At 42.4% G+C, this 23,510-nt stretch overlaps 1 protein-coding gene across 1 annotated transcript in view; it reads left to right on the top strand.

Moving 5' to 3' along the window:
• Positions 1–1,157: 1,157 nt before the first annotated feature.
• Positions 1,158–23,510, top strand: part of GRIK5 (glutamate ionotropic receptor kainate type subunit 5) — a 378,627-nt gene continuing 356,274 nt past the window's right edge. Inside the window, exon 1 of the mRNA XM_073655889.1 lies at positions 1,158–2,523. The gene's annotated coding sequence lies outside the window, so the exon portion shown is untranslated. The remainder of the gene's footprint in view (positions 2,524–23,510) is intronic.

Raw genomic sequence — 23,510 nt, forward strand, 5'->3', positions numbered from 1 at the left:
GTAGGGGACAGAAAGCAGTGCGAATGTCAGATTTACATAATTTTTCATCCTGATCTCCTGGTTCATGTACTTGCACAGTCATGGTGGTAGGGGACAGAGAACAGGGCAAATGTCAGATTTACATAATTTTTCATCCTGATCCTCCTGGTTCACATAGAGAATGCCAGTACTACCGTGAAGTCTGATGCTTGCACAATCAGGGCAGTAGGGGACAAAGAGCAGAGCGAATGTCAGATTTACATAATTTTTCATCCTGATCTTCCTGGTTCATGCACTTGCAAAGTCAGGACAGTATAGGAAAGAGAGAAGGGCGAATGTCAGATTTACATCATTTTACATCCTGATCCTCCTGGTTCATATACAGAATGCCAGTACTACCGTGAAGTCTGATATTTGCAAAGTGGGAGCAGTAGGGGACAGAGAGCAGAGCGAATGTCAGATTTACATCATTTTTCATCCTGATCTTCCTGGTTCATATACTTGTGAAAACTAATGAGAATAGGATTTTGATCTACGGTCAAGTTCACGTGTCGGTATTGAACCAAATCTAAAAGGCAAACGCCATTTCCGTGCAAACCTGCGTAGAGTTTCACCACAGTAATTAAAGTAACACGATCCTTATTTCCAAAGATTCCGAATGGAAAAAAGATAAAAATTCTTCCCATTAAATAAGTCTGCAGAAATCAAACGCATCCAATGTACACATCTACAGAGCGGCGGCTTTCATCTGCAGATGAGGCAGGGTACATTCACCCCCCCAGCCCACATGCTGATCACACCAATCTATCTTTTTTTTCTCCAAATCCGCATCCTTTTTTTTTTTTTTTGTAATTTTAATGCCAGTCAGTAAATTTACTGACATTCCCGCTCCGTGCATGGAGGGCTGTATGAATAAATCAGTGCATGGATTTATCTGACCGACTGCAGCAGCAGAACAATGGGGGTCTATGTGCGTGAAATAGAAGGGTCTATAGTAAAAGGAGATCTGCATTTATAATGGACATGGGTGGGGGTCTGCGGGGGTCTGGGTGGGTGTAAGAATAATTTGATCACATTGTGTGTAGAAGTGAATGTGACACATATGAACCCTGACACAATGCGATGTGATGAGTATCCTTCATGACTCTGCTGCATCGCTTCCCCTCTAGCAACCCTTGAATGAATGAGGATAGAGAGGGGGGGGAGGGAGGGAGGCGGACGACGTCTTCTGGTGTGGACACAACCTCAGCACCCGTGCGAGAGGACGCAGGGATAAAGCAAGGAAACTAAGTGAAAAAAAAAGGGATGAAAGAGAGCGAGGATGGATGGATGGATGGAGGCGTGGTGAACTGATATAGGGAGAAGTGCGAGACTCCTGCAAAGGGAGGGTGATAGGAAAGGAAGCGAGTAGGAAATGGGAATAGAGACGGCAAATCTGGAATTCTCCCTGCACTCACTGCACCTGCTCCGCATCCTCCTGCGCACCACCATGTATAAATATACAATATCCGCTCTGCTGCATCCTCTCCACGATGGCACCGCCGCTCTGCATTCGTAGCTTCCTCCGCCTGCACACCTCGCTCCAGCCCTACTGTCCATTTCTCTGCACCGACAGCCACTTTACATGCAAATTCCGCTCCGTTCTGCACACACGGCTGTACTAGGGATTTTGGAGAAGGCCTACAGTCTGCATCCCACCCTCCTGGCGCTGCCCGTCTTCTGCTCTCCAGATGGAGAAGACCTTATCAACCCGTTGACTTTGGTCAACACACACCCCATTTCTCAGGATTTTCACGTTTCTATGCTACATCCAGTCTTCCTGCGGTGAGAACCTTGATCTACCTCTCATCCTCCTCCCTCCCCATCTCTAGGAAGTCTACACATCTGTATTTCACGGCCCCTATGGACTCCCGGCTCTATGGACGCCAATTTCCCATCTGTCAGGACTTCGTAACCGGGTGGGTATCAGCATGGCCTGTTATAAGTGCCCCCCTTTTAGACTTCTAACCCTGTTCCGCCAAATCTGTGCCATCGCAGGGGGATTGTCGTGATCGCCGGCTAAGTCTAGGGGGGCTTCGAGGTTTGTTTAGTCCCTCTTTCTGGTACCATCACGTCAGCGGAAGCCCCCTCTCCTGTGGGACTCTGTGCCTTAATGACATTACCCGTGTCTTGCTTCAGCTTGCTGGGGGGATAAAAAGAGAGTGTGAACTACCCGCTCCCCACCCCCCAAAAAAAGGACACGATTGCCCCTTTTTTGCAGGCAGATGAGGCTGAATATCCCCCCCACCCCTCTGCGCGCTGTCTCCGGGAGACGAAGAAGGAATTGAGGAGGGAGAAGTGAATTGTGTAGACGAGGGAATGGATTCCTTGTGGTTTGTCTTGGGGGGCTCTCGGAAAGGAGTGTGATCCACCCCTTCCCCCGTCCACATCGTAATTCCCCTACAGCTTCCCTGCATCCCACCGGTGTGATCTACTGAGGAACCAAGGAACAGAGAGGAGAGGGCTCCCCATCCTGCACTGCTCTGGCTGCATCCTCATCTCTCTGTGAGTACATCCTTCTACTCCTTCTTTGAGGGGGGGAGGCCCTGAAAATAGGGAAAGGAGGAGTGAACATTCACAATTGGGTCGGCAAAAAAATGTGATATAAAAATTGATTAAGGGGCCCTTTAAAAATGGCGGTGCAGTTTAGCATCACAGGTTTGGGTCTGGAGACAAAGGGTAGAAGAAGGAGGGGGTACAACTGCAAATATTATATTCATTAGGATAATCCCCCCCCCCATTATTTATTCAACACCATTGTGGGCCTTGACAATGAATGAAGACAGTAGCGGTGGGAAATGGGGGTGCAATTTTCCAAGCAGCTCCCCAACAATCTTTAGTTAGGCCTGGTCTGTGGAGAGGACACAAAAGCATCTTATGGGTGTCTCTGCCACTTGATGAGCAGTCATGGCGCCAGGTTGGTGGCATCCTAGGGGTGTCAATGCCACTTGATGAACCATTATGGTGCCAAGTTGGTGGAATTTTAAGGGTTACGCTGCCACTTGATGAGCAGTCATGGTGCCAGGTTGTTGGCATCTTCGTGGTGTCACTACTACTTGATGACCTGTTATGGTCAAAGATTATTGGCATTTTATGAGTTACATTTCATGAGGCCAAATTTGGTGGCATTTTCAGGCTAAAATTGTCACTTCATGAACCGTCATGGTGCCAGGCTGGTGGCATTTTAAGGGTTACACAGCCACTTGATGAGCTGTCATGGTTCAAAGTTTGTGGGATTTTATTGGGTTATGTTGCCTCTTGGTGAGCCATCAGGGTACCAGGTTTGGTGACATTTTAATGGTTACACAGCTAATTGATGAACTGTCATGGTAGCAAGTTGGTGACATTTTAATGGTTATTTTGCCACTTGATGAGCCATCATGGTGCCACGTTTGGTGCATTTTAATGGTTGCATGGCCACTTAATGTCACCTATGTGGCACCATGACATTCATCAAGTGGCTGAGTAACCCTTAAAATGTCACCAAATTTGGCACCATGATGGATCACCAAGAGGCAATGTAACCCTATAAGATGCCACAAACTTTGCACCTCGACGGCTCATCAAGTGGGTGTGTAACCCTTAATGTCACCAACGTGGTACCATGACGTTCATCAAGGGTTACACACACACTTGATGAGCCGTCAAGGTGCAAAGTTTGTGGCATCTTATAGGGTTACATTGCCTCTTGGTGAGCCATCGTGGTGCCAAGTTTGGTGACATTTTAAGGGTTACTCAGCCACTTGATGGGCCATCAGGCTACCAAACTGGTGGCATTTTAAGGAGTTACAATTCCACTTGAGGCTTTATGATACCAGGGTGATAGGAACCTAATAAAAAGTTGACATGTACTCAACAGATGTAAGGGTTACAGTGCCACTTGATGAGCCGTCATGGTGTCAAATTGGTGGAATTTTTTGGGTACCAGTGCCACTGGATGAGGGTCTTGGTATATATTTATTTCTATCCATACATGTGCACAGTTTGGATGTGAATATATGCTCGTCTGGCTCTACATGTATATAAGTGTATTTCTTGTTGCAGTTGATACATTGTTACATATTTCTTCCCACATGTATAACAATGTGCACATTTCTCGATAGCCTTTACGTCATACTTGTATGCCGCCATCTGGTTTTGTGCACATTTACACATCTAATAACGCCGTTCTTTGCACTTTTGTCTGGCGCTTTGGATGTATAGAAAGAGAACTCTGCACGTAATGTGCAGTCCTACCAATCTGATACAATCTCCTATGGAGGGAAGTGTTTCCGGACCTGCACACCGGAGACCACATGAACACTCGCTGCTGCCGACCAGGTGGAATTCTGGATGGAGACGGATCTTTGATGCTTCATGTCGTATATATTGACGAAAGATAAGATTTCTTCCTGGTTTGATTAAATCCCGGCGCTGACATCTGTACCCACTCGATCTTCTCCTGACCTCAGCTGAGGTCTCTGGATGAGCAAAATGTCTGCTCGCCGGTATCATGTCATGCTCCAGCGTGTGCTGCTAATGCAAGGGATCCTTTTAGGATTTTAATATGAAGCTTCATTGTTACAAGACTTTAGGCTTTTCCTATGGCAATTGTTACCCCCAAAATATACAGGTAGCATGCATTATAAGATCATGTCATGCATTTTATTTCCCCGTTCCAATAAGACACTCATTCGATAGATACATGATAAAAAATCCATCAAAGGAAAGCGAAACTACAGCAGACATAGATCAATGAAAGTTACTCATCTTTATGTAAAGTTTAACATAAATTATGTAATATACCTCAGAGCTGCACTCACTATTCTGCCGGTGCAGTCACTGTGTATATACATTACATTACTGATCCTGTACTGATCCTGAGTTACATCCTGTATTATACTCCAGAGCTGAACTCGCTATTCTTCTGGTGCAGTCACTGTGTACATACATTACATTACTGATCCTGAGTTACATCCTGTATTATACCCCAGAGCTGCACTCACTATTCTGCTGGTGCAGTCACTGTGTACATACATTACATTACTGATCCTGAGTTACATCCTGTATTATACCCCAGAGCTGCACTCACTATTCTGTTGGTGCAGTCACTGTTTACATACATTACATTACTGATCCTGTACTGATCCTGAGTTACATCCTGTATTATACTCCAGAGCTGCACTCACTATTCAGCTGGTGCAGTCACTGTGTACATACATTACATTACTGATCCTGAGTTACATCCTGTATTATACTCCAGAGCTGCACTCACTATTCTGCTGGTGCAGTCACTGTGTACATACATTACATTACTGATCCTGAGTTACATCCTGTTTTATACCCCAGAGCTGCACTCACTATTCTGTTGGTGCAGTCACTGTTTACATACATTACATTACTGATCCTGTACTGATCCTGAGTTACATCCTGTATTATACTCCAGAGCTGCACTCACTATTCGGCTGGTGCAGTCACTGTATACATACATTACATTACTGATCCTGAGTTACATCCTGTATTATACTCCAGAGCTGCACTCACTATTCTGCTGGTGCAGTCACTGTGTACATACATTACATTACTGATCCTGAGTTACATCCTGTATTATACTCCAGAGCTGCACTCACTATTCTGCTGGTGCAGTCACTGTGTACATACATTACTGATCCTGAGTTACATCCTGTATTATACTCCAGAGCTGCACTCACTATTCTGCTGGTGCAGTCACTGTGTACATACATTACATTACTGATCCTGAGTTACATCCTGTATTATACTCCAGAGCTGCACTCACTATTCTGCTGGTGCAGTCACTGTGTACATACATTACTGATCCTGAGTTACATCCTGTATTATACTCCAGAGCTGCACTCACTATTCTGCTGGTGCAGTCACTGTGTATATACATTACATTACTGATCCTGTACTGATCCTGAGTTACATCCTGCATTATACTCCAGAGCTGCACTCACTATTCTGCTGGGACAGTCACTGTGTATATACATTACATTACTGATCCTGTACTGATCCTGAGTTACATCCTGCATTATACTCCAGAGCTGCACTCACTATTCTGCTGGTGCAGTCACTGTGTACATACATTACATTACTGATCCTGAGTTACATCCTGTATTATACTCCTGAGCTGCACTCACTATTCTGCTGGTGCAGTCACTGTGTACATACATTACATCACTGATCCTGAGTTACATCCTGTATTATACTCCAGAGCTGCACTCACTATTCTGCTGGTGCAGTCACTGTGTACATACATTACATTACTTATCCTGAGTTACATCTTGTATTATACTCCAGAGCTGCACTCACTATTCTGCTGGTGCAGTCACTGTACACATACATTACATGACTTGTACACAGTGATTGCACAAGCAGAATAGTAAGTGCAGCTCTGGAGTATAATACAGGATGTAACTCAGGATCAGTACAGGATCAGAAATGTAATGTATGTATACAGTGACTGCACCAGCAGAATAGTGAGTGCAGCTCTGGAGTATAATACAGGATGTAACTCAGGATCAGTACAGGATCAGTAATGTAATGTATGTACACAGTGACTGCACCAGCAGAATAGTGAGTGCAGCTCTGGAGTATAATTCAGGATGTAACTCAGGATCAGTACAGGATCAGTAATGTAATGTATGTACACAGTGACTGCACCAGCAGAATAGTGAGTGGAGCTCTGGAGTATAATACAGGATGTAACTCAGGATCAGTAATATAATGTATGTACATAGTGACTGCACCAGCAGAATAGCGAGTGCAGCTCTGGAGTATAATACAGGATGTAACTCAGGATCAGTAATCTAATGCATGTACACAGTGACTGCACCAGCAGAATAGTGAGTGCAGCTCTGGAGTATAATACAGGATGTAACTCAGGATCAGTACAGGATCAGTAATGTAATGTATGTACACAGTGACTGCACCAGCAGAATAGTGAGTGCAGCTCTGGGGTATAATACAGGATGTAACTCAGGATCAGTAATGTAATGTATGTACACAGTGACTGCACCAGCAGAATAGTGAGTGCAGCTCTGGAGTATAATACAGGATGTAACTCAGGATCAGTACAGGATCAGTAATGTAATGTATGTACACAGTGACTGCACCAGCAGAATAGTGAGTGCAGCTCTGGAGTATAATACAGGATGTAGCTCAGGATCAGTAATGTAATGCATGTACACAGTAACTGCACCAGCAGAATAGTGAGTGCAGCTCTGGAGTATAATACAAGATGTAACTCAGGATCACTAATGTAATGCATGTACACAGTGACTGCACCAGCAGAATAGTGAGCACAGCTCTGGAGTGTAATACAGGATGTAACTCAGGATCAGTAATGTAATGTAAGTACACAGTGACTGCACCAGCAGAATAGTGAGTGCAGCTCTGGAGTATAATACAGGATGTAACTCAGGATCAGTAATGTAATGTATGTACACAGTGACTGCACCAGCAGAATAGTGAGTGCAGCTCTGGAGTATAATACAGGATGTAACTCAGGATCAGTACAGGATCAGTAATGTAATGTATGTACACAGTGACTGCACCAGAAGAATAGTGAGTGCAGCTCTGGAGTATTGTACAGGATGTAACTCAGGATCAGTAATGTAATGTATGTACACAGTGACTCCACCAGCAGAATAGTGAGTGCAGCTCTGGAGTATAATACAGAATGTAACTCAGGATCAGTAATGTAATGTATGTACACAGTGACTGCACCAGAAGAATAGTGAGTGCATCTCTGGAGTATAATACAGGATGTAACTCAGGATCAGTACAGGATCAGTAATGTAATGTATGTACACAGTGACTGCACCAGCAGAATAGTGAGTGCAGCTCTGGAGTATAATACAGGATGTAACTCAGGATCAGTAATGTAATGTATGTACACAGTGACTGCACCAGCAGAATAGTGAGTGCAGCTCTGGAGTATAATACAGGATGTAACTCAGGATCAGTAATGTAATGTATGTACATAGTGACTGCACCAGCAGAATAGTGAGTGCAGCTCTGGAGTATAATACAGGATGTAACTCAGGATCAGTACAGGATCAGTAATGCAATGTATGTACACAGTGACTGCACCAGCAGAATAGTGAGTGCAGCTCTGGAGTATAATACAGGATGTAACTCAGGATCAGTACAGGATCAGTAATGTAATGTATGTACACAGTGACTGCACCAGCAGAATAGTGAGTGCAACTCTGGAGTATAATACAGGATGTAACTCAGGATCAGTAATGTAATGTATATACACAGTGACTGCGCCAGCAGAATAGTGAGTGCAGCTCTGGAGTATAATACAGGATGTAGCTCAGGATCAGTAATGTAATGCATGTACACAGTAACTGCACCAGCAGAATAGTGAGTGCAGCTCTGGAGTATAATACAGGATGTAACTCAGGATCAGTAATGTAATGCATGTACACAGTGACTGCACCAGCAGAATAGTGAGCACAGCTCTGGAGTGTAATACAGGATGTAACTCAGGATCAGTAATGTAATGTATGTACACAGTGACTGCACCAGCAGAATAGTGAGTGCAGCTCTGGAGTATAATACAGGATGTAACTCAGGATCAGTAATGTAATGTATGTACACAGTGACTGCACCAGCAGAATAGTGAGTGCAGCTCTGTAGTATAATACAGGATGTAACTCAGGATCAGTACAGGATCAGTAATGTAATGTATGTACACAGTGACTGCACCAGAAGAATAGTGAGTGCAGCTCTGGAGTATTGTACAGGATGTAACTCAGGATCAGTAATGTAATGTATGTACACAGTGACTCCACCAGCAGAATAGTGAGTGCAGCTCTGGAGTATAATACAGAATGTAACTCAGGATCAGTAATGTAATGTATGTACACAGTGACTGCACCAGAAGAATAGTGAGTGCAGCTCTGGAGTATAATACAGGATGTAACTCAGGATCAGTACAGGATCAGTAATGTAATGTATGTACACAGTGACTGTACCAGCAGAATAGTGAGTGCAGCTCTGGAGTATAATACAGGATGTAACTCAGGATCAGTAATGTAATGTATGTACACAGTGACTGCACCAGCAGAATAGTGAGTGCAGCTCTGGAGTATAATACAGGATGTAACTCAGGATCAGTACAGGATCAGTAATGTAATGTATGTACACAGTGACTGCACCAGCAGAATAGTGAGTGCAGCTCTGGAGTATAATACAGGATGTAGCTCAGGATCAGTAATGTAATGCATGTACACAGTAACTGCACCAGCAGAATAGTGAGTGCAGCTCTGGAGTATAATACAGGATGTAACTCAGGATCACTAATGTAATGCATGTACACAGTGACTGCACCAGCAGAATAGTGAGCACAGCTCTGGAGTGTAATACAGGATGTAACTCAGGATCAGTAATGTAATGTAAGTACACAGTGACTGCACCAGCAGAATAGTGAGTGCAGCTCTGGAGTATAATACAGGATGTAACTCAGGATCAGTAATGTAATGTATGTACACAGTGACTGCACCAGCAGAATAGTGAGTGCAGCTCTGGAGTATAATACAGGATGTAACTCAGGATCAGTACAGGATCAGTAATGTAATGTATGTACACAGTGACTGCACCAGAAGAATAGTGAGTGCAGCTCTGGAGTATTGTACAGGATGTAACTCAGGATCAGTAATGTAATGTATGTACACAGTGACTCCACCAGCAGAATAGTGAGTGCAGCTCTGGAGTATAATACAGAATGTAACTCAGGATCAGTAATGTAATGTATGTACACAGTGACTGCACCAGAAGAATAGTGAGTGCATCTCTGGAGTATAATACAGGATGTAACTCAGGATCAGTACAGGATCAGTAATGTAATGTATGTACACAGTGACTGCACCAGCAGAATAGTGAGTGCAGCTCTGGAGTATAATACAGGATGTAACTCAGGATCAGTAATGTAATGTATGTACACAGTGACTGCACCAGCAGAATAGTGAGTGGAGCTCTGGAGTATAATACAGGATGTAACTCAGGATCAGTAATGTAATGTATGTACATAGTGACTGCACCAGCAGAATAGTGAGTGCAGCTCTGGAGTATAATACAGGATGTAACTCAGGATCAGTACAGGATCAGTAATGCAATGTATGTACACAGTGACTGCACCAGCAGAATAGTGAGTGCAGCTCTGGAGTATAATACAGGATGTAACTCAGGATCAGTACAGGATCAGTAATGTAATGTATGTACACAGTGACTGCACCAGCAGAATAGTGAGTGCAACTCTGGAGTATAATACAGGATGTAACTCAGGATCAGTAATGTAATGTATATACACAGTGACTGCGCCAGCAGAATAGTGAGTGCAGCTCTGGAGTATAATACAGGATGTAGCTCAGGATCAGTAATGTAATGCATGTACACAGTAACTGCACCAGCAGAATAGTGAGTGCAGCTCTGGAGTATAATACAGGATGTAACTCAGGATCAGTAATGTAATGCATGTACACAGTGACTGCACCAGCAGAATAGTGAGCACAGCTCTGGAGTGTAATACAGGATGTAACTCAGGATCAGTAATGTAATGTATGTACACAGTGACTGCACCAGCAGAATAGTGAGTGCAGCTCTGGAGTATAATACAGGATGTAACTCAGGATCAGTAATGTAATGTATGTACACAGTGACTGCACCAGCAGAATAGTGAGTGCAGCTCTGTAGTATAATACAGGATGTAACTCAGGATCAGTACAGGATCAGTAATGTAATGTATGTACACAGTGACTGCACCAGAAGAATAGTGAGTGCAGCTCTGGAGTATTGTACAGGATGTAACTCAGGATCAGTAATGTAATGTATGTACACAGTGACTCCACCAGCAGAATAGTGAGTGCAGCTCTGGAGTATAATACAGAATGTAACTCAGGATCAGTAATGTAATGTATGTACACAGTGACTGCACCAGAAGAATAGTGAGTGCAGCTCTGGAGTATAATACAGGATGTAACTCAGGATCAGTGATGTAATGTATGTACACAGTGACTGTACCAGCAGAATAGTGAGTGCAGCTCTGGAGTATTGTACAGGATGTAACTCAGGATCAGTAATGTAATGTATGTACACAGTGACTCCACCAGCAGAATAGTGAGTGCAGCTCTGGAGTATAATACAGAATGTAACTCAGGATCAGTAATGTAATGTATGTACACAGTGACTGCACCAGAAGAATAGTGAGTGCAGCTCTGGAGTATAATACAGGATGTAACTCAGGATCAGTACAGGATCAGTAATGTAATGTATGTACACAGTGACTGTACCAGCAGAATAGTGAGTGCAGCTCTGGAGTATAATACAGGATGTAACTCAGGATCAGTAATGTAATGTATGTACACAGTGACTGCACCAGCAGAATAGTGAGTGCAGCTCTGGAGTATAATACAGGATGTAACTCAGGATCAGTAATGTAATGTATGTACACAGTGACTGCACCAGCAGAATAGTGAGTGCAGCTCTGTAGTATAATACAGGATGTAACTCAGGATCAGTACAGGATCAGTAATGTAATGTATGTACACAGTGACTGCACCAGAAGAATAGTGAGTGCAGCTCTGGAGTATTGTACAGGATGTAACTCAGGATCAGTAATGTAATGTATGTACACAGTGACTCCACCAGCAGAATAGTGAGTGCAGCTCTGGAGTATAATACAGGATGTAACTCAGGATCAGTAATGTAATGTATGTACACAGTGACTGCACCAGCAGAATAGTGAGTGCAGCTCTGGAGTATAATACAGGATGTAACTCAGGATCAGTACAGGATCAGTAATGTAATGTATGTACACAGTGACTGCACCAGAAGAATAGTGAGCACAGCTCTGGAGTGTAATACAGGATATAACTTAGGATAAGGTGGTAAATGCAGATTTATAAGTCATGGATGGTCTACAGAGAACTGAGTGTCATCCTACAAAAGTAATAGATTTATCCAGTGTAGTACATATGGAGGAAACTAAGAAGCAGTAAAGTATTAAGCGATTTAGAGAAGATTTGTCAGGGCAGTTCAAGTGTTGTGGATTGGAAGAGAACAGCGAGGTATTTTGTATGATAAGTGATGCTGAGCACTTTATTACATAAGTCGTATCTACAGGGAGAAAAGATTGGACTTTACAATTTAGCAGAATAGAATAGGCGGGTGGGTGACGTGTGCCTTCCTGCCTGCCCGCCGCTGCACATCTCTGCTTGCTTTAATATATTTTATGATAGAAAAAATTAATGGAAAACAATTTTACCCCTGACAACAGATTGTCTATGAACCATTGTCAGCAAAAAGACTGCAATCATCCAAGATTAGGCACAAAAATGTGCCGTAGATTTGAATACTTGGTAATTTCCCATCTTACTTCTAAGTCATGTAGTTCTCATGTCTGAGCAATCTGACATTTTTCCCCAGCAGTGACTCAAAGTTCGAGTCATTCAAGGAATTATCCTCAGAATCAGCCATATTTGATTAGGAAGGACATGTGCCACCAAGCAAAGGTGTCCACTATCCTTACCACTCAGGGCTATTTCCGCTTTTGCAATTATTTTTATTGCTTCAATTCATCCACAATTAAAAAAACGAAGCAAAGTTGCCAGCAGCCTTGATTAAAACGCTTCTGTCGCTTTAGGTATACAGGTCCTTTGCAAAGCTATGAGTCCCCATGGTTACAGACTACAAACAAGCTTTGTGTAGTGTAGACAGGTCCTGGCATCACGCTGTTCCCTTTAGATGCCTAAGTCAATCATAACGGCGGCATTTAAAGAGGTTGGAAATCAAAAAGGAGGGGCATTTAAAGAGATTGGAAATCAAAAAGGAGGTTTTGCTTTTTTATGATACCCTGCAGTGTTGCCATCATTTATTTATACAAGTAATCACAGGCTTAAATGTAAGAAAACAATGAAAAAAAAATATGTATATATACACAGTATATATATTTACACATAAAAGTTAACCCTTAATACCTTTTTCATAAAGCGTAAAATGGAAATAAAACAACAAATTTGGAATTGTTGCATTATAATCTATCCAACCTAATAAAATACTTTAACAAAAGCAAAAAAAACAACAAAAAAAAAACAAATAAAAATGGCAGAATTAATATTTTTTGGTCACTGTCTCACCCCGCACCCCCTCCAAGAAGAAAAAAGGAATATAGAGATCAGAAATTCATATAGACCACAAAATAGTAATGAGAAAAACTACAGCTCGTGAGGCATAAAAAAACAAAAAAAGAAAAGTACGCAAGACCCGATGCAGCTCTATCGGCCAAGAAAAAACTTTGGAGGAAAATCTGAAGAAAAAGGGACCCACTGTTAATGTTGTCTAAGGACCTGTACAAGCCTGGAGACAGCCCTGGTCATCAATAATTGATCATAGGGGTCTAGTCCAGGTCCTCCACTAACCACATGATTAAGGGTGCAATGCAAGTGTTACAGCTCTATACCTTGTAGTGGCTATGAATGGTGCTGCCGGCTGCTTATTTCTTCTACAGTGGCCACTGTAAGTGAAAAAGGGGTATTGCATAGTGCCCATTTAGATTATTAGGCAGCCAACAATTTAGATTATTAGGCAGATGCTCACTGAAAGTTATGTGTATAAGCAACACACTCATAAATAAATGTAGAATTTTACCATTACTTTCTTTAGGATAATATTTTGCTAAAACTATAAAATATTTAGGATAAACATTACAGATTCTGAGAATCTCTCGCAGATCCTTACATGCACCGGGAACTAAGGCCCAGAGTTGGGTTTATGGCTCAAAGCTGTTTTAATTGTATGACTTATTTCTATGATATTAATTATAAGCATAAACAAGCAAACGTCGTATAGAATACTAATTAACTAATTAACTGTGCGGTAAATCCCAACAGGCAAGTGTGCGGTGTGCGCTCTGTGTCGTGACATTACTGATCATCCGCTGACCATAGTTTGAGCCTGACAACGTTGCATTGTGACATCGCAGTTAATGATTGTCATTGGGGTGTCAGTTGGGTGAGCACTTCCCAATGCGACCATAGCAAAAAAAGTCACACTGGACTTTGCTCTCACAGACTTTAAAGCAAGTTATCTGCAACTTGCTTGCACATTGCAGGTGGATTGCACCAATTGAATTGGCCAAACTGTATGTAGACCCCTATTAGTTAAAACGTCAAATCACCATCAGAAATCTGAGGGTCCACCTCAGATTTTGGCCAAAGATTCAATTGCAAATACATAAGAGCATTCACTGGAAGTTTATTCGCATGACCATATAGCGACTATAATTTTGTCATCTGTTTTTTTGAGCGTAATATCTGTCCCGACTTTGGTTCTCAAGACTTGAACTAACAACATCATAGGCATATATGCTGCAGGTGGTCTCAGGACCCAAATTCACTGTTCGGCTGGGAATCGTGGCTGTAATATGGATGAGAAAATAATAAATTCCTGTAGTACATGCCATGCCTTCATCTAGCTGAATCATCTTGAAGCAGATTTAGGCCCAAACCAGGACTTAATTAAAAACTTTCAGGAATGTCCCGTGACAACTATTAAACTTTCCGATCTATATATTTAACCCTTTCACCCCAAAGCCTGTTTCCTGACCAGGTAAATTTTTTGAATTCTGACCAGTTTCACTTTATGAGGTAATAACTCTAGAACACTTCAACGGATCCCAGTTATTCTGAGATTTTTTTCCATGACATATTGTACTTCATGATAGTTGCAAAATTTCTTTGATATGACTTACGGTATGTTCATTTGTGAAAAAAATCTGAAATTTGACAAAAATTGTGAACATTTTGCAATTTTCAAACTTTTAATTTTTATGCCCTTAAATCAGAGAATCATGTCACACAAAATCGTTAATAAATAACATTTCCCACATGTCTACTTTACATCAGCACAACATAATTTTTTTTGTTAAGAAGTTCTAAGGGTTAAAAGTTGACCAGCGATTTCTCATTTTTACAACGCCATTTTTTTAGAGACCACATCACATTTAAAGTGACTTTGAGGGGTCTATATGACAGAAAATACCCAAAAGTGACACCATTCTTAAAACTGCACCCCTAAATGTGCTCAAAACCACATTCAAGAAGTTTATTAACCCATCAGATGCTTCACAGGAATTACTGGAACATGGAAGGAAAAATGAACATTTTACTTTTTAGTCACAAAAATGATCTTTTAGCCCCGATTTTTTTTATTTTCACAAGGATAACAGGAGAAATTGGACCCCAATTTTTTTTGTGAAATTTCTCCTGAGTATGCTGATGCCCCATATGTGGGGGAAAACTACTGTTTGGGCGCACAGCAGGGCTCAGAAGAGAAGGAGCACTGTTTGATTTTTGATCGCAAAATTGGCTGGAATTGATAGCGGATGCCATGTCGCGTTTGGAGAGCCCCTGATGTGCCTAAACAGTGGAAACCTCCCACAAGTGACCCCATTTTAGAAACTAGACCCCTCAAGGAACTTATGTAGATGTGTGGTGAGCACTTTGAACCTCCAGGTGCTTCACAGAGACTTATAACGTAGAGCTGTGAAAATAAAAAAAAAACTAATTTTTTCCACAAAAATGTATTTTTAGCACCAATTTTTTTATTTTCACAAGGATAACAGGAAAAAGTTGACCGCAAAAATTGTTGTGTAATTTCCCCTGAGTACACCGATACCCCATATGTGGGGGAAAAAAACTATTTGGTCGCACAGCAGGGCTTGGAAGGGAAGGAGTGATGGTTTGGAGAGTAGACTTTGATGGATTGGTTTGCAAGCGCCATGTCGCATTTGGAGAGCCCCTAATGTGCCTAAACAGTGGAAATCCTCCACCAGTGACCCTATTTTGGAAACTAGACCCCCCCCAAGGAATTTATCTAGAGGCATAGTTTTACAGTAATGATTATAGTATTTTTGGTTTTACTGGTGTCTGAATTTATAATGGAATATTATGTGTAAGTTGTGCGGAGTACATCAGATTCTAAAAGTGTGTTGTGTCAACAGGGTAAAAACTAATTTTATTCATTTGTGGACATGTGGTACGCTTTGAAGCAATCCTTAATGCAAAGGTTCCTCAGGGCATGTTTCACAATGGTAAATTGTGTCTTTTCGGATTCCCTTTTTGGAGCATTTGCTGCACCATTTTTGTGTTCTTCCCATCTTCGCTGTTTGGGGAACCTCTACTGAAAATGTTGACCTGATACAATACGGGCACTATCAGTTTTCAGAAGTACTGGGACCCTCACCTTATTGTGTGCCAAACATTAGGGCCTCGATAACTACCCCTTGAACCTGAAGGAAGGTCCCCATATTGCCTGCAGATCGAAACTGCCCAAAAGCAGTGTACATTGCCATCTGTACAATGTGCATGGCCAATTTTTTGTACCATACCTTAGCTTTTCGTATTGCACTGTATGGTTTGAGGACCTGATCTGAGAGATCTACACCCCCCATGTACTGATTATAATCTAAGATACAATCTGGCTTTGGGACTTGCAAATTTTCTGCTGCAGTGTTCAATTACTGGCCGAATTTTGAATAGACGATCAAAGTTGGGATCGTCTCGGGGATTTGGGATGAAAAATTGATGGGCATACAAGTTTGTCTGGGCCACCATAACATTTATTATTTCCAAGCTGAAAAAGAATTTGAAGAAGTCAATTTCAATGAAGCCTGTAACATCGAATTGGATTCCTGAACTGCCGATGAAATCCGGAATTACAGGCTGATCATTTTAGGGGGGTGGAGTCCATATGGGATCGATTTCTGTAGGGGTTGCCTGTGTCCTAGGGCGCCTTTCTGGGGGTCCTTCCTCATTGGATGAGGAGGAGGAGAAGAAGGAGGAGGAGAAGAAGGAGGAGAAGGAGGAGGAGGAGAGGGAGGAGGAGAGGGAGGAGGAGAGGGAGGAGGAGGAAGAGAAATAGAGGAATGTTGGATCTTCCTCACTGCCTGAATCCTTGTTGGAGGCAAGGAAAGCATATGCCTCCTCTGGCGAATAACGTCTTCTTGACGAATGGGCCATTTTTATTTTCTTTTTCAAAACGCTGGTGACGTGTGTGTAAGTGGTGCTTTTTTATGTGTATTGTGTGGGGCTTGTGTAAGGGGTACTATTTCTTATAAAAAGTAGAGAGAAAAAAAAAGTAGAGAAAAAAAGTGGAGAAAAAAAGTAAAAAGGAAAAATTTAGAAGAAACACTTAGAAGAAAAATTGAAAAGAAAAATCAGATGTAAAAAAAAAAAGTTTGTAGAAACGAAAAAACGTTCCCTACACTAATGCCCTACCTATAAATTTACTCGGCGCCAACTATTCATTTTTTTTTTGCAAAAGAATAACAAACGCCACCAACACCAACACTGCGACGTACGCTCCCCTAATGCACTAGTTAAAAATTTACTCAATGCTAACTATTCTATTTTTGCAAAAGAAAACCGTACGTCACCAACACTGCAACGTACGCTCCCCTAATGCAATTGCTAAAAAGTTATTCAACGCAAACAATTAGTTTTTTTGCAAAAGAAAAACTATGCCCTAGCTAAGAAATTACCCGGCAATAATTTTGTTTTATGCAAAAGAAAGAACCTACTTCCCTACATATAAAGTTACTATGTACTAGTATTTTTTTCGGACGTCACCAAACGCGGTGATGTCCGCTATTCTATTGCGCTACCTATAAAACTACTCTGTACTAATTACTATTATTTAAAAAAAATAAATATCAGACGTCACTTACACTGTGACATCCGCTACTCTAGCTTTCAGGTAACACAGGGGGGGTCTCACAACTGCTCTGCATTCAAACTCTAAGGTAAAGATGGCGTGAAGAGTGGGGATCGCCATTTTAGATTAACCCCTTTGACACTGATTGGCTGAACAATAGTTTCTAGCCAATCAGCGCCAAAGGGGTTAGTCAGGCGAGGCAACATCGCGATCACCCCATCCAGCAGCCATCTTAACTTGGTCACCGCATTATGCAGCGCGGTGACTGGAAATAGCGGCACTGTATAAATATGGTGCTTTGTGGGTACGCAGCTCCGGCTGCGCCGTATATATACGGCGCATGTTGGGAAAAGGTTAAAGGGGATCTGTCACTAGGTCAAAAGTGACCACTTTTTACACCTATGTTATTCCCACTGCTTCCTTGAGTATTCCACTTGTTATTTTTTTTTAATCCGCCATATGGTTCCAGAGATATGGACCTTTTTATAAAGTAATATTTTTTATGATCTTTACAAAGGGCGTGGCTCGCAGGGTAATTATGCAGCCTAGAGACACGCCCCAGAGGATCCTGTGAGCCACGCCCCCTCAGTAGAGACTATTTAAAAGTAAACACTAAATATGAAGGCTCATATCTCTGGCACCGTATAGCGGATTAAAAAAAAACAAAAGACAAAATACTCAGGGGAGCGGCGGGAATAAAATAAAAATCAATCTTGACACTTTTAACATGGTAACAGATCCTCCTTGAAGAAGTTTCATTTTTTCAAATGAAACAGCTCCAGTGATCGACTGATCGCCGTGATCATCTCTGTGCCGCCACTGAGGGCAAATATAGTATTATAAAGCTCTCAACTTAATTAATTAATAGCGACTCTACTCCGGTTCATCTTTAAGGCTTATATAATAGGGGATAGAAAAAGGAATTGTCTGGATAGGCTAGAACTGTCCAGACATTTTTTCGGTCCGGTCTGTACTGACGGAATAAGTGATATGTTGCATCAGTTATGCAAACAGAGATGTGAACAGAGCCCTACTGGTTCGGGTTCATCTTTGTATTATGATCCGTCACCCAAATTACATTGTTACACACTGTCAAAACATATTGGAGGCAATGACGATAGCTGAGACTATGTGACCGGACGTCCTTCACCGTCACACATGGCTTATGTAATCTGACTTCTGGCATTAGAAAAATTTTTGAATTTGGGTTTCAAAAGAGGTAATATAAATTCAAATTATTCATAAGGGAACGAGGAATTTGTCAGCAAGTTGTGACTAGTGTATTATTCATGTTAATGAGCGGATTGGAGGGGGTGGGGAGGCTATAGATCAATAGCTTATTAACAGAAGAGGCAGCGACACGCGTGCCACAAGTCATCCTCCGGGAATAGAAATGCTCACAGTCATCATTCCCAAATACAAAGAAAAGAAACTCAACAAACTAGTTATTTTATTCCACTTTCTATACAAAAGAATAAACTTTATACATTTCTAAACTATTTCTTATATTTAATATATATATTTTTTGCCCCTTTTTCACAGTATAGGAGAGTGCTGGCAATCATTGCAACCTGCTAGACATAAAATTTAGCCAGAGAGAGAGAGAGAATTTATGGCTGATGGGATTTTATAGTGCATTGGAATGATATAAATGTAAAATTTCACCACTGCACATTAAAGGGGCTGAAGAAAATAAAATAAAATGTATTCAAAAAGTACTTTCTCATCCAATTCTAAACACGTCTTAAGAGCCATTTGTTGCAATTGGACAACCCCTTTAAAGACTGGCATATAGTTTTTGTTTTTTTTTACTTTAAAGGAGAAGTGGATTCAATAGGGGCTGGAAATATACAAAGGAAGAAATAATTCTCCTGGATGCTGGATCCTCTGAAATGGGGTAAAAAATATATAAATGTGTGCGTTTTTCAGCAATAAGTGGGTTGTGTACTAATTGTAATGTGTCCTGGGTGGTTAAAAAAGAAAATGGATTGAGGTCTACAAAGAAAAGAACACAGTACCTATAGTCAAATATGGTGGAGGTTCAAAGACCATTTGGGGTTGTTTTGCTGCCTTTAGCACTGGGTGCCTTGACTGTGTGCAAGACATCATGAAAACTGAAGATTACCAAACTATTTTGGGTAGCAATGTAGTGCCTAGTGTCAGAAAGTTGGGTTTGTGTCCTAGGTCTTCCAGCAGGACAGTGACCCAAAACATACTTCAAGGAGCACATAGAAATGGATGGAAACAAAGTGCTGTAGAGTTCAACAAATGAGTCAGGATCTAAATCCCATTGAACACTTGTGGAGAAATCTTATAATTGCTGTTTGGAGAAGACGCCTTCAAATATGAAAGACCTGGAGCAGTGTGCAAAAGAAGAGTAGTCCAAAATTTCAGCAGAGAGGTGTAAGAAGTTTGTTGATGGTTATAGGAAGCGATTGATTGCAGTGATTCATGGCAAATGGTGTGCAACCAAATATTAAGCTGAGGGTGGCAACAATTTTATCCGGACCTTTTTTTGGGGATTTTTGTAAAATTACATTATGTCCAATTTGCCTTTTTTCTCTTTTTTTTGTGTTGTTCCAATACACACAAAGGAAATAATCATGTATATAACAAAACATGTGTAATTGCAATAATTTTCTGTGAGAAATACTTCATTTTCTGGAACAATTTCAAGAGTGTCAACTCTTTTGGCCATGGCTGTATATATGCACACGCAAATTGTTTTTTTTTCTAAGCACTCGGACTCAGGACCCATTAAATTTAGTAGGCAACCCACCCACCATATATATTGCCCCTCCTCCGTTCTGCTGCCGGTGTACCCCCCTGGGCTTCTGGCTTCCTTTTCTGGCAGGGCCGTCACAGTTCATAACAGTTCAAGCTGAAAGAGAAAAAAACAAAAACACACAAAAACAAATAAAAACTGTCAATGTAACCCCTTTTTCCCCCAGAAGGGGAAGCCTGAAGACATGGTAACTAAAGATGGGCGAACTTGTCGTACCGGACAGTCATTGTTCGGGCCTGAATGCTGAACACAGACTTTCTGCTGAAATCCGGTGCAGTGTTCGAGGTAAGGAGAGGGAGAGAGAGGGTGAGGTAGAAGGAAAGGGTGATGAAGAGGGAAAGGGAGAGGGAGAAGTTCAGGTAACCATTATTTTCAATTAGGTTCAGGTTCTGGTGGAAGTTTGGGTACTGTTCTGGTGTCCGAACCAAACTTTCTCAAAAGTGTTGGTCAGATACCAGAACCTGAACTTCCACTGGCCCACCAAACCCTAATGGTAAAGGAACAGAGGAGTGGCGCTGTCCTGACTGTTTATTTTTGTACCACTCTGGGCCCAAAATAAGGGTTTACGAGTAGTGGACAATCCCTTTAATTCAGTGGTGTAACTTGCAGCTTGTTGACCCCAGGACAAATTCTCCAGCAGCCCACCAATCATCATGGGTCTCTATTAGTATTGATTTTCTCATCTGGACTAAAATGAACTTTATTTGGGCCACCCATAGTCTCTAGGACCTGGGTGGGACTATGACCCCTGCACCCATTTAAGTCCCAAGATCAAATAACAGTGCCAATCAATAGGGTCAAACAGAACCCCATAGCAGTGCCCTCATTTTTTCTAAACAGCATAAATAATACAGTTTGCAACATTAACATTTTTTAAACGGATAGTATGTGGTTCTATCAAGGATTAATCGGACCCATCAGAGAACAAGGGGATCTGTATGGATGCAGGCTCTGGCGAAGTAATGGATCCAAAAGGTCCAGCAGAAGACATCTCCCACCTGGAAGTGACTCAGCCCTGGAGGACTTCGCTATAAAACTATGGTAAGCTGCGAAATTGGAAATGAAAAAGTAAAGTACTTAAATACCTTACCCCGAGGTGCAACTCCACAGAACATTCGGAACAACTGGAAATTGGCTCTAAACATCGGAAAATGCCAGGAAATAAATAAAGCACGAACAAGAAGAAGGATATACAATTGATTTACCAGACTATAAAATAAAGATTTAATTACAGAATAAAATATAATAATATACAAATAAAAAAAAGCGGAAAATGAGAAATGCAAAAAAGTATTCTCTCGTTAGAAAGGATATACATCAACCCCAGAGGGTATTATAGCATATTTCTCCCCTCCCCCGCCCTCCGTGACGAGGCTCCGGCCGGTGCAGGCATTGTGCTGGAAGAGGAAGGGCAATTTGAAAGTTGTATAAAAATAACATTATGAATGACTCCAGGCGAGGTTTAATTACACAAGGTCAGGACCAGAGTCGGGTGTAAATTTCATGCCATAATATTTACTCTCCTTGATATTTCTTGAAATAGATTCCAGGACGATTCCTTCTATGACCTGTCTAAGTCAAGGTGCCAAAAGTAAAAGGAAGAAGTCAGAAAAAGTGCTGACGTGTGAACTTATTTGCAGTGATGATAGTGACCTTCTGTTTCCAAGTGGGGCACAAACATTCTCAGCTGAGAATATTACATAAGATAGGAAGAAAATTGCACAAAATAGTGAGCTGCATTTGACTCGCCCCCTGGGCCGTGGGGCACCCGGAACCGGGCTTCTGTGCGATGCTGGGGGTAGTAGTGGCAACCCGATCCTGTGGCTCAGGGTGGTCAGACCAAATGCTGTGGCAGTCTATTTATCAGTGTTTTGTGAATGTCCGACTACGCCACCCGTGGATTGTGGTCAGAGATAACCGCCGCTGCGAGGCAGACCACTGAGGCTGGTTTTGGTGTGCAGCACAGGGATAGGATAACTCCCCACGGGAAGAGTGTAGCCTCAGGGCAATGTAGGTGAATGCTAGGGGTGATAGTGCAGGCCGCAATAGTAAGAGTTCAGAGTCCGCTTCAAACAGTACAGGGTCTTTATTGCAGATGTTATTACTGACCCAACAGGAGTACCGGTTAGGAGTGGGCCTGGGTATCTGAGGACATTCGGGCGAGCCCCACTGGTCAGGGTGAGTGTGTAGGCCTACCGTTCTCTCTATGCTCTTTCTGACTATCCCCCTTCTCGTGGTGTAATAGCCCACGTCCCTGAGCTGGCCGTGTACTACGCCTGTATGGCTTGCGACTTGGGCCTTAGGTACCTGTTGCTTCTCCGTGCTGTACTGGTCCCTCTGTGTGGCGGAGCCTCCAGGCTTCTTAGGCCACGGGACCTGAAATCCCTCGCGGGTTGGTTCTCTGCTGCTGGGCTTGCAACCCTGACAGCCTCGGACCCCAGTGTCCGGTTGTGTGCTTCTCTCAGCCAGGACCGGCTCTCGTTGCCTCTGTCCCTGGCTTGTAGTCTCTCCTCTGCCTAACGGACTCCTCAGCTGCTGCTGACCTGTCCCTTCCTTTAAGGAACCCTTCTGGTCAATTCAGAAGTGGGTTCTGGTCTCTCTAACCCTGCCCCAGTTCCAGCTTTTATAGGGGCAGCCTGCTCCCCCTACTGGCCTGGGACAGGAGGTGCTGCATGCTAATGGTCCCTGACCAGGGAACCTCCCTCCTGCTCTCAGACACAGCCTTTAATATTTGTGGCATCCAGGCCTGGGGTGACACATTACCCCCTAGTAAAATTTAGTACTCCGGGACTAAGCCTTTTTGGCCAACAACAAACAGGGTATAAACAATAACATAACATATTTACAAGCACATTTTGTCCTTAAGGTCACGGCGCTTCCGTGACCGGGTGTCCATATCACCCAACAAGGTGAAGTTTTCCACGGTGTGGGGACCTGTCCCTATAAACCCCAAGTTCCTGGCCTTGGGCGTGGCGGCAAGGTAAAAGCT

Source organism: Phyllobates terribilis, unplaced genomic scaffold (assembly GCF_046119375.1).
Source record: "Phyllobates terribilis strain yellow unplaced genomic scaffold, ASM4611937v1 Scaffold_12__6_contigs__length_324123572, whole genome shotgun sequence".
NCBI lineage: Eukaryota > Metazoa > Chordata > Amphibia > Anura > Dendrobatidae > Phyllobates > Phyllobates terribilis.